The following is a 16077-nucleotide window of genomic DNA, read 5'->3' as shown; positions in this document are numbered from 1 at the left end:
TTGAGTTCAGGATGTGCACATACAAACCTCCGCTTTCCCTAAACTGCATGAAGCACTGTTGTATTCAATGTATTCCAAGTTTAAATAAAGGCTGATTAATGACTGATTTTTAAGGATGGGTAAACAAATAATCACAAATAATCAACCTTTCTAAAGCAGGCATTAAATGTTAAAATACATATAAACCCTATTGTTGCCATAAACCCCATTTAGTACAAAATCATATTTTGGTAGCATCAGTTAACACTCAAAAAATACATCAGCGTTAGAAGAATGAAATAATTATACCTCTATACCTGGATCTGTTGTAAACATTTGATTTTTATTCTTAATTCCCAGCACATTTTACAATTAAATAAAACACACCGGTTACCGGGGCCCCACCCTGGAGCCAGGCCTGGGGGAGGGGCTCGCCAGCGAGCGTCTGGTGGCCGGGCATTTACTCATGGTGCCCGGCCGGGCCCAGCCCGAAGGAGTTACACGAGTCCCCCCTCCCATCGACCCACCACCAATGGGAGGGGCAGTAGTAGGGGTTCGGTGCGTTGTGGATCGGGCAGTGTCCGAAGGCGTGGGCCTTGGCGTTCTGATCCTCGGTTGCTGAAACTGGCTTTTGGAACTTGGAACGTTACCTCACTGGCAGGGAAGGAGCCTGAGTTGGTGCGCGAGGTTGAGAGATACCGGCTAGATATAGTCGGGCTCACCTCAACACACAGCTTGGGCTCTGGGTCCAATCTCCTTGAGAGGGGCTGGACTTTATTCTTTTCTGGAGTTGCCCATGGTGAGAGGCGGCGGGCAGGTGTGGGCTTTCTCATAGCCCCTCGACTCGGTGCCTGTATGTTGGGGTTTTCTCCGGTGGACAAGAGGGTAGCTTCCCTACGCCTTCGGGTTGGGGAACGGGTCCTGACTTGTCTGTGCTTATGCACCGAACAGCAGTTCAGAGTACCCAGCCTTCTTAGAGTCCTTGGGAAGGGTGCTTGAAAGTGCTCCTCCTGGAGACTCTATTGTCCTACTGGGGGACTTCAACGCTCATGTGGGCAATGACAGACCTGGAGGGGTGTGATTGGGAGGAATGGCCTCTCTGATCTGAACCCGAGTGGTGTTCAGTTTTTGGACTTCTGCGCAAACCACAGTTTGTCCATCACGAACACCATGTTTGAACACAAGGATGTCCATAAGTGCACATGGCACCAGGACACCCTAGGCCGCAGTTCAATGACTGACTTTGTAGTCGTGTCATCGGACTTGCGGCCATGTGTTTTGGACACTCGGGTAAAGAGAGGAGCTGAGCTGTCAACTGATCACCACCTGGTGGTGAGTTGGATCAGGTGGTGGGGGAAGATGCCGGTCAGACCAGGCAAGCCCAAACGTATAGTGAGGGTTTGCTGGGAACGTCTAGCAGAAGAACCTGTCAGATTGATCTTCAACTCACACCTCCGTCAGAACTTTGACCAGATATTGGGGGAGGTGGGGGACATTGACTCAGAATGATCCATGTTCCGTTCCCCCATTGCTGAAGCGGCTGACTGTAGCTGTGGCCGTAAGGTAGTTGGTGCCTGTCGGGGCGGTAATCCTCAAACCCGGTGGTGGACACCCCAGGTGAGAGATGCCGTCAAGCTGAAGAAGGAGTCCTACCGGGCATGGTTGGCCTGTGGGACACCAGAGGCAGCTGGCAGGTATCGACAGGCCAAGCGATCTGCTGCTTCAGTTGTCGCCAAGGCAAAAACCTGTGTATGGGAGGAGTTTGTTGAGGCCTTGGAAAGTGACTAAGTCGGCTCCGAAAAGATTCTGGCAAACCGTCAGGCGACTCAGAAGGGGAAAGCAGTGTGCCACTAGCACTGTATATAGTGGAGATGGTGTGCTGCTGACTTCGACTGAAGACATCATTGGGCGGTGGAAGGAATACTTTAAGGACCTTCTCAATCCCACCGACACGTTCTCCAGTGAGGAGGCTGAGTCTGGGGACATGGGAATAGGCTTGTCCATTACTGACGCTGAAGTCGGTAAGGTAGTTAAGAAGCTCCTTGGTGGCAAGGCTCCAGGGGTGGATGAGATCCGCCCTGAGTTCCTCAAGGCTCTGGATGTTGTGGGGCTGTCTTGGCTGACACGCCTTTTCAACATTGCGTGGACATCGGGGGCGGTGCCACTGGATTGGCAGACTGGGGTGGTGGTGCCTCTTTTTAAAAAAGGGGACCGGAGGGTGTGTTCCAACTACAGGGGAATCACACTCCTCAGCCTCCCTGGCAAGGTCTATGCAGGGGTCCTGGAGAAGAGAGTCCGGCTTATAGTCGAACCTCGGATCCAGGAGGAACAGTGCGGGTTCCGCCCTGGTCGTGGAACACTGGACCAACTCTTCACCCTCTCCAGGATTCTGGAGGGTTCATGGGAGTTTGCCCAACCAGTCCACATGTGCTTTGTGGATCTGGAGAAGGCATTTGACTGTGTTCCCCGGGGTATTCTGTGGGAGGTGCTTCGGGAGTACGGGGTACATGGCTCTTTGCTACGAGCCATTCAGGCCCTGTACAAACAAAGCTGGAGTTTGGTTCGCATAGCCGGCAGTAAGTCAGACTCATTCCCAGTGAGAGTTGGACTCTGTCAGGGCTGCCCTTTGTCACCGATTCTATTCATAATTTTTATGGATAGAATTTCTAGGCGCAGTCAAGGGATGGAGGGTGTCCGGTTTGGTGACCTCAGGGTCACATCGCTGCTGTTTGCAGATGATGTGGTCCTATTGGGGACATCAGGCCGCGAACTTCAGCTTTCGCTGGATCGGTTTGCAGCCGAGTGTGAAGCGGCTGGGATGAGAATCAGTACCTCTAAATCCGAGACCATGGTTCTCAGGCGGAAAAGGGTGGAGAGCCCTCTCTGGGTCGGGGATAGGCTCTTGCCTCAAGTGGAGGAGTTCAAGTATCTCGGGGTCTTGTTCACGAGTGATGGTACAAGGGAGCGGGAGATTGACAGGCGGATTGGTGCTGGGTCAGCAGTGATGCGGGCTCTTTACCGGTCTGTTGTGGTAAAGAAAGAGCTGAGCCATAATGCAAGGCTCTCGATTTACTGGTCGATCTACGTTCCCGCCCTCACCTATGGTCATGAGCTTTGGGTAATGACCGAAAGAATAAGATTGCGAATACAAGCAGCTGAAATGAGTTTCCTCACCGCAGGGTGTCTGGACTCTCCCTTAGAGATAGGGTGAGAAGTTCAGTCATCCGGGAGGGACTCGGAGTAGAGCCGCTGCTTCTTCACGTCGAGAGGAGCCAGCTGAGGTGGTTCGGGCATCTGGTTAGGATGCCTCCTGGACGCCTCCCTCGGGAGGTGTCACAGGCGAGTCCATCTGGGAGGAGACCCCGGGGAAGACCCAGGACACGCTGGCGCGACTATATCACCCAGCTGGCCTGGGAGCGCCTCGGAATCCCCCTTGGAGAGCTGGTGGAAGTGGCTGGGGAAAGGGAGGTCTGGGCTTCATTGCTTAGGATGCTGCCCCCGCGACCCGAACCCCAGAGAAGCGGAAGATAATGGATGGATGGATGGACATTATGGTTGTGACCACAACAGCTGAAATATTATGTATGTATGAAAAAACTTTCTTGTGCTAGAGTGGTCTCATGACAAAGGGAATAAACAGGGAATGATGCAGATGCAGTCTTCAGAATGTTAGCTAACTGTTAGCTTTTTTTTTTTTTAGACTTTTATGGTGGTGACAAAAAATCAAGACAGATTTGTCTGTCTACAAATGTGAGTAAAGGTGGATTACATATTTATCCCTCTTTCATATAATGTAATTTAAAATGAGCACAACTGTTTGGTCCAGTGCAGACGTTTTATTACATAAGATGAAAAGAAATTGAGATATTTTGTGGCAGAAATAGGAAACATTGTGGTTTTAACCTACAACATTAGAACAAAAATAAATAGTGCACTGTGATCTTACCTGTGAGAGTATGTTAGCTTAACCGTTTCCAAGCCTCTCCTGATTCTAGTATTTAGTTTCAAAATCAGAATCAAGCTTTATTGGCCAGGTATGCACATACACATACAAAAGAATCACACACACAGTCACACCTGTACACCTTGTGTTGCGCAATGTATATGTAATATCTTGAAAAGCAGCAGTTAAAGGGTGTTTAGTGGGTGTATAAGGGATAAATAAGGTAACATGTCAGATAGGTGGGGTAATAGAAGAACGCACTGGCAGGAATGTGATGAGTCAGTAGAGATTTTCTTTGCATACTTCCTGGTTCTGGAAGCATGCAGTTACAGCAATGTGGGCAGCTTAATCCCAATTATCCTCTCTGCAGACCTGATGATGCGTTGTAGTCTGTGGAGGTTGTGCTTGGTGGCTGAGTGACACCACACTGTGAGGGACGTGGTGAAGATAAACTATGATGGCTGTGTAGAACCACACCATCAGCTCCTGGGGCAGGTTGAACTTCCTCAGCTGACGCAGCAAGTGCAGCCTCTGCTGGGTTGGTGGAAATGATGTTGTGGTCCCATTTCAGGTCCCTGATGATTGCTGTGCCCAGGAACTTGCAGGGCTCCACTGCCATCACAGTTCTGTCCAGGATTGTGAGTGCTGGAGGGCTTCTCCTGCAGTCCACTGTCACCTTCACTGTTTTCATTGTATTCATCACCAGATTGTTGTGGTTGATCCAAAGGACCACCTGTTCATCCACTCATCTGTAAGCAGACCATCAAGGATGAGACCAATGACTTTAGTGTCATTCGCAAACTTCAAGATTTTGTGTGAGGGGTCCGTGAGTTACAATCTTTTTTGCAGCTCTTTAAGGCAGGCTGAATAGGTGGCTGAATAACAGGAATTTGTGAATTTGTGCTGAATTGAGTATGCTGGGCTTTTCAAACCTGCAGTAAAAGGTGTTAAGCTCCTCAGCCATTACTATTACCCATTGTCCCCCATTCTTTTTAACTGGTGATGTTCTGCAGGTACTTTCAGATAATTGATGGCTTGTTTGTGGACATCATACTACTCAGCTTGTTGTTCTGTAGCTCTTTTTTGCAGCTCTGATTTCTTTATTCAGTGTGTTCCTTGCCTGATTGTACAAAGCCCAATCTCCATTTCTATACGCTGCTTCTTTAGACCTGTGCAACTTTTTTAGTTTTGCATTAAACCAGGGCTTGTCGTTGTTATATTTAAAGTGACTTTAAAAAATGTAATGTGTATAACTATTCTGTATTCTCGATATAAATTCCAGTATAGTGTTTTTTGCTGTTTTTTGCAGGCCGATTGGTCTGATGTTCAGTTACAAAAGATCTTGACAGCACATTTGATGATGGTTTTCCCGAGACTCAAAGTTGTTTAGTCAGAGGAAAGATGCCGTTCTGGTCCTAAAATGTACCCCACAGCCTGCCTAGTGTTGATAAACATATATTTCCACTTCAGTTAACTTGAAAACGAAAAAGCAAAGTGGGAAATGAAAAGTACATCACCAGCACATGGCTCCTGTGTTCGCTTCCATTTGCCTTTTTATTCTGACACTTAAAGGGCATCCACACCAAAAACTGAATTGCAAACTGTCACTTTGCTGTTGATTTATCCATTTTGTATTTTCATTTTTATATTGTGAGATATGCAGCCTATTGCTATGAAAAAGCATAATAAGCAAAATAAGAACAAAAACATTGAATTTTGATTTTAGTTTTGACATGTATTATGCATTTCATATAGAAAAGTCAAAGCCAAAGTGAAGCTTGGCTTTTCTTTTCTCTCTTAGCTTTTCCATTTTAGATATGGCCGTGAAATACCAGAATAATGACTAAAATTTTAAAATGACTAGAGTGTCTCATTTAACCACCTACCTCAAAATCATAGAACCGATTACAAGTGTCTGTTGGTTCCTGGTGGTTTTCAGTAGTCGCCAATTACTGTTTGCAAGCAAAAACATCAGGTCTTACTAACGGCCCTGCAAACACAACGTACTATGACAACGTACTGTTTTGGTGCCCACAACGTTGTCTACTTTATGCTCTCTACAATGTCACAATGTTGAGTGTAATTACTCAAAGCTGTGACAGCATTGTCTCACAACTTTCTAGGAGACAGCAAAAGTAATCAGTACTATATTGACTGTATGTAGTCACAACCTCCTAGAAACCTTAATAACTTCTGTTTTAATCCATATTATGGTTGTTCATAAGTGCTTTGTCTTCAGCATTGCTTTCATGAGTTTCAGTGGTAGCCTTTTTGTTCTCTCTGTGAATAAACTCGACACTGAGTGCGTATACATTCACTTAATAATCCAATCATAACTGGATTTCTGCAGTTATCCAAATTATTCAAATGGTCATGTAAACACCATACTCCGATCTAGAATCCGATAAAGATCATTTTTAGATTTGCATTGAGACGCATAAAATCCTGCCACATTGCAAGTAAAACTAGAAAAGTGTACAGGTGTCAAAATGTTTCTTCTGACCACTCACTAAATCTAAAAGCCAATCACTGTTTTGAAAGATGTGTTTAGAGTGGCAATTTATATGAGTTTGAATAATGAGTTTGTTCTCTCCTACAGGAATCAGGGTCTGTCTCTAATTCTAATAGCTCCACACTGGCCATCCAAGCACTGGGTGGCAGAGATTGTCCAGCTTCTTGCAGGCCAGCCTTGGCCCCTCCCACCACAGAGAGACCTGCTTTCAAAAGCAGATGGGGAAATTTACCACCCACACCTAGACAGCATGGCTCTCTGGGCCTTGTCCGTGAGAGGTGGAATCTGAATGCTGAAGGCCTGCCTCCTGCTGTCATTGATACAATACAAAGCGCCAGGACCTTCTCTAAATGTTCATTGTATGGCAATAAATGGAGAGTGTTTGAGGATTGGTGTGCTCTGAGGAATATTACTTCCTTTCAGTGCTCACTAGCAGACTTACTCAGCTTGCCATATGGGTTTTGGGGACAAGCCTGTGGGGTAGCACTCCATAGTCTGTTGTTTCCAGGCCGTTGATCCCACCATGGGACTTGTCCTTGGTGCTGGATGCCCTTTTCTGTCACCCCTTTGAACCCCTGGAGGGTATGGGGCTTCCTCTCCCTCAAGACTGCCTTGCTTCTGGCTCTGACCACAGCAAAAAGGGTGAGTGATTTACAGGCATTGACTATCCGTTCATAATGTTTGCAGTTTGACCCGGGCTACATGAGAGTGTGTGTGCTCCCTAATTCTGCATATGTGCCAAAGGTAATGAACTCGGCCTACAGATGCGTGACGGTGGAGCGGGCAGCTTTTCACCCCCCACCCTTTGCGACTGCAGAGGATCAGAGACTTAACTGCTTATGCTCTGTTAGAGCCTTATGTCAATATTTAGTTAGGGCAGTGGACTTTAGAAGGCATGACCAGCTTTTTGTGTCATGGGCCGCTCCTTATAAAGAGAAGCTGTTGTCTTGCCAAAGGCTATCTCACTGGATTGGGAGGCTATAGCCCTGGCTTACAAGTGTAAGGGCTCACAGTCCCCGGGTGCCTGAGAGCCCACTCTACTAGGGGCATGGCAACATCTTGGGCTCTGTTCAGGGGTGTGTCAGTACTGGATCTGTGCACCGCTGCTAGCTTCAGGAAACACATTTGTGCGTTTCTACAGATTAGATATCACAGGCTCATTCCTGGTGCATGCAGTGCTAGGAGACGATGCAGCGCCAACACAGGGCCTTTTAGCTATGGATCCGGGAGTACTCTATATCTCCCATAGTAAACAAACAACGAACGAAGCTAGGAAAAGAACATTGGGTTACTTAACATAAGCTCTGGTTCTTTGATAACAGAGTGAGGTGTTTCACCAACACTTCCCTCCTTGCTTAGGTATAGGAAGAAATATCTTTAGAATGACTCGAAGATGACCGTGGCTATAGGGCAGGGGCGGAGTTGGGTCACAGATGTAGTGTCATTGGAGCTTCCGTAGTTTGTCATGCCCAAGGCGATTCCCATAGTGAAACACCTCACTCTGTTATCAAAGAACCAGGGATTACGTAAAGTAACCCAATGTTTTCTTTTTAACTTTTATTTATCTTTTTATAATTTATTTATTTCATTAGGCAACTTAGTAAAGCTGTGCCCTCTCAAAACATGCTAGTAGAGAGAGTCTTTTTTTGCTGTGAAAGTGCTTCTTTTAATCTCCTGGTCCACTACTGTGCAGCAACATGTCCGCTTTGTAACACCTGGGATCAGCTGATCGCACTGAAGCCAGCTGGCATGGTGACCAGGTTAACTAACATCACCGAAGAGCTTTGGAGACGCACAGGGGATGCAGAGGAGGAACAAAACAGCACACAGGGAAAGCAAGGGTGAAACAACGGTGGCTTATAGAGAAGAGGAGATGAACCATGTCTACCTTCTCTCATCATGGCCAACGTGAGATCGCTGCCTAATAAAATGGATGAGCTAAAACCATTAGCCATGAGTCAGAGGGAGTACCGGGAGTGTAGTTTAATGTGACATGGAGACATGGCTACACCAGGACATTCTGGATGACAACATTTCCATCGATGGCTTTCAGACTATTCGGGCTGACCGAGGCTGCAACGACAGTGGTAAGTGTAAAGGAGGAGGGCTCAGGTGTCATGTAGGTGTCATGATTTTTTATGAAATATGTCCTTAAATCACTGATTAATAAAAGTTTTGTAATAATCATTAACTTGGAAGAGTAGGCCTAACACTTCCATATATGGAGCAGTGAGAGAGTTTCCACTCCAGAAGCAGGTAGTGTAGGCCTTGAAAGAGATCTTTGATGGTAGGTGCACCTGGCCTAGGAGCCTGAAAAACGCTGCACATTCAGCGAAAACAAGCTAGCCACTAATGAGCAAAATAGATAAGAGCCGGTAGAAACTAGGCCATCAATCAAAATTAATGAGGAAAGCACCCAACACTTGGTCAGGGTGACCTAGGGTGCCAGGATGAGGGAATTATATAAAAAAATATATGTTGAGTTCCCTAGGAAATAAGGGTTCCTAAGAAACCTAGAAAAAAGGTTGAAAAAAGGGTGATTTCAGGACATATTAAAAAATAGGTGGAGCGATGATCTCACCCATGGGGAAGGTGATAACCTCGCCCAAGAGTGGTATAAAGTGTATGGTTTTTGGAGTGTCTGTACATTTTGGTTTTCAGGCACCATTTTGTCACATTGGAACTAATAAATGAAGAAAGCCTTTTCTTCCTTCGAACCGAACCTGCGGCTGAAGTTTGGTATTTCTTTTTTGCAAAGATCGATTCTTTACTTTTCTTTAAGTTTTGCAAGAACACTTTTTCAATTCTTTTAATTCGCTACCCATTTTTACGTTAGAGAACAGATTAAATTAGAACTAAAACTTTGATTTAACTTTAATTAAGTAGTAACGTTTTTCTACAACTTCTGGGACTTCGGTGGGGAGGATGGGGAGCTTTGGGTCCCGACATTGGTCGGACCACAACTTGGTGAACCTCGGTCACTGGTATGTGCCGCTGGTGAAGAGTCAGCCTGTGCCCACGCGGACAGTGAGTAGATGGTCTGAGGAGACGGACGAGGTACTGTAGGATTGCATTGGCGCTACTGATTGGCCGGCACAGAGAAGACATTGATGGGCTCACAGAGTGCATCTACATTAACTTCTTTGTGAACTCCACTGTCCCAACCAGGACTGTTAAATGTTACCCAAACAACAAGCTGTGGGTAACAAAGGACATTAAAACTCTCCTTAACAACAAGAAGAGTGCCTTCAGAGCTGGAGACAGGGAGGAGGTGAGAACAATCCAGAGGGAACTGAAGACAACTATCAGGGAGGCTAAGAACAAATATAGGAGGAAGCTGGAGTGGAAACTCCAGCAGAACAACTTGAGGGAGGTTTGGAGTGGAATGAGAACCATCACCAGCTTCAGGTCCAACAACAACAGAGGAGTAGAGGGCAGCGTGGATGGGGCCAACAAGCTAAATCTGTTCTTTAACAGATTTGACACTGCAGGCTCTGTCCTCTCCCGTCCTGATTCCTCTGCTGCCGGTCCTCAGCAGTCCACTCCACTCACCCTCTCTAACTCTCCTGATAGCCTGCCCCCTTCCTGTGACAGCCCACCTCACACCTCAACCCCTCCCACCCGTCACCTCTACAGTGAGTCTCACTGCTGACCACGTGATAAGACAACTGAAGAGACTCCACACAAACAAGGCTGCAGGCCCTGATGGAGTCCTCCCAAGGGTGCTTAAAGCCTGTGCCTCCCAGCTTTGTGGAGTACTGCACCATGTCTTCAATATGAGCCTGAGTCTCCAGAGGGTCCCTATGATGTGGAAGTCATCCTGCATTGTTCCTGTTCCGAAGACGCTGCGACCCAGTGATGCCAAGGACTACAGGCCAGTGGCACTGACATCCAACGTCATGAAGACCATGGAGAGGCTCGTCTTGGATCAGTCTATGGACCCCCTCCAGTTCAACTCCCAGCACTGTGTGTTGGACAGAGTGGTCAGCAACATTGGAGTCCCACAAGGAACTGTCCTCTCTCCCTTCCTCTTCACCCTCTACACCATGGACTTCAGTTATTGCACAGAGACTTTCCACCTTCAGAAGTTTTCTGATGGCTCTGCAATAGTTGGATTTATCAGCAGGGGTACAGGGCAACAGTGAAGGACTTTGTCGCATGGTACGAGCTGAACCATCTGCAGCTCAACATGACAAAGACAAAGGAACTGGTAGTGGACCTGAGGAGGGACAAGGCACTGGTACCACTGTGTCCATCAGGTCCATCAGTGTGGACACTAAGAACACTGATGCCCTCTACAGGAAGGGCGAAAGTCGTCTCTATTTCCTGAGGCACCTGAGGTCCTTCAACATCTGCCAGACTATGCTCAGGATCTTCTGAGTCTGTGGTGGCGAGTGTTGTCCAGCAGTGTCGGAGAGGAGGATGCTGTCTAAGCTGCAGGCCATTTTGGACAATGACTCCCACCCACTCTATGACACAGTGATGAGACATAGGAGCACATTCAGTGCAAGACTCATTCTACCGAAATACACTACAGAGCGCCACAGGAAGTCATTCTTACCTGTGGCCATCAAACTCTATAACTCCTCCCTCAATGTGTGATATTATGGTTCATCTGTGCAATACTCAATACCAAATTATACTGTCCATATGTGTAATAATAATAATTGTGTGCAATAACTCAGAGGTACAACAATGTGAACTGCATTATACAGCATGTTTCATATTTATTATTACAGTCACTGCCACTTTACTGAATTTAAATCTTGTGTACATATTGCACATTTCTCTTTTTTGTTTTAAATTATTAAAGTGTTTTATTCTTTTATATAAATGGTTGCAACTGCTATAACTGCAATTTCCCTCTGGGATCAATAAAGTATTCTGATTCTGATCAAGTTGAAAAGCAGACAATGCATGGAGTTCTTCATTAGTTAAATCTATTTTATTTGAGAGTTTCATTATTTCTACAATTATTATACCTTCTTTTTCTTTTTTTTATCTCTAGCAATCTCTTATGTTCCCATTACAACTGCAACTTTTTCATATTTCATTAATTCCCAGTTATGTCCAAAGTCACAAAGAATAGATGCATCTTTCCAATATTTTATAATTAACCTTTTATATAAAGCTTCATGAGAAGTAGTGTTTTATTTTTATTTCCAGTGATTACTTTTATGATTAGTCATAGCTGAATCCTGATCCTAATAGAGATAGCCCTATGGTCTGTTAAAATTTAAGTTTCAATCTGTGCAGATTTCATTTGATCTATTATCTCTTCTAAAATTAGCCAGAAATCAATACGAGATTGTTTAGATTTATCCTTACTACTTCAAGTAAACATTCTCTGTGTTGGGTACATACACTCACCGGGCACTTTATTAGGCTTTCTAGTTAAAGGTTGGACCCCCTTTACCTTCAAAACTGCCTTAATTCTTCATGGCATACTTTCACCAAGGTGTATGAAACATTCCTCAGAGATTTTGGCTGGTTATTTGAGTTACTGTTGCCTTTCTATCATCTCAAACCAGCCTGCCCATTCTCCTCTGACTTCTCACATCAACAAGGCATTTTCGTCCACACAACTGCCGCTCACTGAATATTTTCTCTTTTTCGCACCATTCTCTGTAAACCCTAGAAATGGTTGTGTGTGAAAATCCCAGTAGATCAGCAGTTTCTGAAATACTCAGACCAGCCCGTCTGGCCCCAACAACCATGCCATGTTCAAAGTCACTTAAATCACCGTTCTCCTCCATTCTGATGCTCGGTCTGCACTTCAGCAAGTTGTCTTGACCACCTCTACATGCCTAAATGCATCAAGTTGTGGACATGTGATTGGCTGATTAGCTATTGGTGTTAACAAGCAATTGAACAGGTACCTAATAAAGTGGCCGGTGAGTGTATGTCTCCATGTATCTAACAACCCCATTCTTGCACTTGTATTTTTTAGTTCACATGTTTCTTTAGTTTTAGGTGGCCATCTATTAATAGAGTTATCCATTACTTTATTAAAATTCCTACCTCTCCAACTTTCACTCAAGGAACATTCGAACTTATTTGATTGATTTGAGTTTCAAAAGTTGAAAAAAATATAATATTATGTGGCTTATTATTAGTGGTATTCAATATGTTAAAATTATGATAATCAATACTGACATGCAAAATTACCCATCAACCTTGTGAATCAGCCTACTCAGTATCTGATCTATAAATTTGCCTTTGAGTATAAGAACCCCAGCTGACCTATTACTACCAAAGGAAAAACCAGGCATCATTCCCCAACTGACTCTGCCAAAATTTTACATCTGTTTTACTTGCATGAGTTTCTTGAAGAAAATAAAAGTAGGCCCCTTTACTTTTACAAATAAAAACAAAGCCTTCCTTTTCAAATTGTTTCTTACACCCTTAACATTAACAGAAAAAATAGACATACACATGAAGAATAAGGACTTGCTTTTCACTTGGAAAGGTTAGAACTGGTCACACACCAATACTTGTTGCAATCAAGCGGTTTCCCATCACATACTGTCCCAACCTGAATATATCAATAAGATTTAAAATGAACCTTTCATCAGCCTTTCAAAACAAAGGGAACAGTCTCTGAGTTAGCCACAATTTATGTCTTGCCAAAACTTAATTTGGCTACCAGGCATTCATTCAGCGTGAATCAGCATAAATTACCTTTCACAAACGCTCTGTTGCCAACAAAGTAGGCTCTTTCTCCCCCAGAGACACTTGCACATTTCCTTATCTTCAGCTGTCAAATCTTCCTTTACATGAATCAAATCAAATCAAATCAAATTTATTTGTATAACGCTTTTTACAACGGATGTTTTCACAAAGCAGCTTTACAGAATTTCAGAAAAGACAAAGTTTCAACAGGACTGTAAGAATGTACAAAAACCCCCTGGTGGGCAAGGCAGGGGCAACAGTGGCAAGGAAAAACTCCCTCAGAACTGAGGAAGAAACCTTGGGAGGAACCAGGCTCACCAGGGGGGACCCATCCTCCTCTGGTTAGACTATCTACAAGTGATTATACTACTAATATTAATAGCAGTAATATTGGTATTAGGAATAACTAGGAGTCTATGAGAATATCAGCGTGGGGTGGGCAGCTCGTCCAAGGTAGGTGGTGGTAGCTGGGGCGTGGGCAGCTGGTCTGAAGTGGGTAGCAGGAGGGCTCAGCAGTCAGTCGTCCTTCAGTGTCCAGCCAGACATATGGGTGAATTGTATACTCGGAAAAAAAGCAGGTAAATGGAATTAGTTTTATTCTATCCGTTTGTACATAAACAGGGAATGTAAACATTTACAGAGTGTGGCTAACGTCTCCGGCAGATCTGACTATGACAGCTTAACTAAAAGGAGAGAACCAGAAGGACACACAGACACGGCAGCACTCTGAAACAGTTCGGCATCCCTGTGCTCCACCGTCCACAAACTTGAGTGACCGCGTGCGAGCAGCGGGACGACAGCACCAGCGTCTCAGTTTAATATAATTCCCTGTGTCCATGGACCCCTGGATCTGCTGCCTTTATCTAAGGGTGACTGTGAAGGTGACTGTTCTTGAGGAATGCATTCTTTCTGGGGCTTTTCCACACTACATTTCTCGCTGACATTGACAGGAATCTGATGATCACTAGACATGTCTTCTGACTTGGGCTTTCTTTTTTGGCTTTTCCCAGTCTATGAACCACATCCACCGTAAACATGACCATGTCTCCCTCACCATTTGGCAGGGCAGCTTGGCAAATGTCTTTTATTTTAGCTTTCATATTTTCTTCCTTTTCTTCTGTAACACCAGGGTTTTAGTAGTTAGCTTTCTACAAATTTGTAGCTAGCTACAATTTAGCTACTTTTCCAGAAAGAGTAGTGACTACTTTTTAACTATATTTTGAATAGTAGTGCATTACTTTTTAGCTACTTTCAAAGTGCAATTGTCAGAATGTTTGTGAACCTCCTCATGACACACCAAACAAGCCCAACTGATAGTGTGAACTGCATCATCATCATTGTTAATCACTTAGTCCAGATAGGGTCACGGTAGCAGTTGAGAGAGCAGAGACTCCCAGATGACCCTGTTCCCCGCAGCTTCCTCTAGCTCATTCCTGGGGACCCCAAGCCGCAACAACATCATCTGCAAATATCAGAGATGCCAACACTAACACTGAACGAGTCTGACTTAATGCAGAGTAAACAGACACAGCTCTCACTCTAGGAGACGATGACCAACACAAACTGTGCAGCAGCAGATGAGCTGTCGTCTCTGACTTTACATCTACAGGGTGAACCGACAACACAGGTGCGTCTAATAGAGGTGCACAGTGAGTGGATACAGTGTTTTAAAACCTGATCCAATTGTACCAGCACAACACACGCTAACACACCACTACAACATCACTGTTTCTGCAGTCTTTAAATTGATCCACCACCCAAATAGTACCAGCTCTGTGAGGGTCCATGGGTAAAAGGGGACTAACAAAGTATGCAGAGAAACAGATGGAATATAGTCTGTAATTCTACAATCTACAAAGAGCACCTATATAATGAGTGGAGCTGATAAAATGGACAATGAGCATAGAAACAAGGAGGTGGTCATCATGTTATGCCAGATCAGTGTATATACAGACATTCAGAGTCTTTGTTAAATTTCAGCAACACTTTTGTCTCAAACTTTAGCCTTCTCATCAGTGACTCTGGCTCTGTCTGGGGTGAGAATCAGGCCTGAATAATCTCTCCACTGTTCTGTTGCAGCTCCACAGCAGAACTAGATTTTTAAGTAAAATAACATAATCCTATTTTGCTGTAAAATCGCCTTAAATACTGGAGTTAATGTAGAGCTGCTAATTCACCAACCTTTAACTTTGAAGATCAGTGCAGACTGCTGGACACACAGCAATGCAGATAATGAAACGGCAAAGAGAGATTTGAGAAGACCGTCGATAATTTGGAGATGAATGGACTTATTTGCATTTATAATCACTCCAGCTGATTTCCACATACGTTTAATCTGTTTAAGTTGCAAAGCTGAAGTCGCTTCTCATTCTTCAGCTTCTCGTTCGAATTTTCACGTTCCACCTTAAATAGCAGCAGAACATTTAAAGTGGAATGGGACAATTTGAACGACTTCAAACTTGTAAAAAGTTGTACGTTGAGAGACATTTTATAAGAAACTCATGGAAAAGTTTATGAGATGCGAGAAAAGCGGCTACAGCTGAGCTAAAGGTCAAAGCAGAGCAAAGTAAGTCAGAGTTATATTTTTAGCTTGTACTATCAGCACATACTGAGATATACTATATACTAGCCAAGATGGTAAAACAGACATAAAATGTGACTCCCAAGGTTTTATTTTTGTTGAAAGGACTAAATGGGTCTTCTTAACATGTCTGTTGCGATCCCGCGTTTGATGAGCGCGTTCTATGGCTCAGGTTTTGCATGGATTCCCTGAGGCCTGTAGCTGAATTGTAGTGAAGATTTTCGCTATAGCTACACAAAAATTTGTAGGCACTACAGCTATTAGCTACATTTCATGCAGCTGTAGCGACTACAGCTACTAGCTACAAAAAGTAGCATGCTACTTAACTACTCCCCCATCCCTGAGTAACACCATGCATTCACAGATTGTATCTCCGGCTGTATTTGTCCA

The sequence above is a fragment of the Pygocentrus nattereri genome, chromosome 3, assembly GCF_015220715.1.
Source record: "Pygocentrus nattereri isolate fPygNat1 chromosome 3, fPygNat1.pri, whole genome shotgun sequence".
Lineage (NCBI taxonomy): Eukaryota > Metazoa > Chordata > Actinopteri > Characiformes > Serrasalmidae > Pygocentrus > Pygocentrus nattereri.
Note: the sequence above shows the minus strand (reverse complement) of the source record.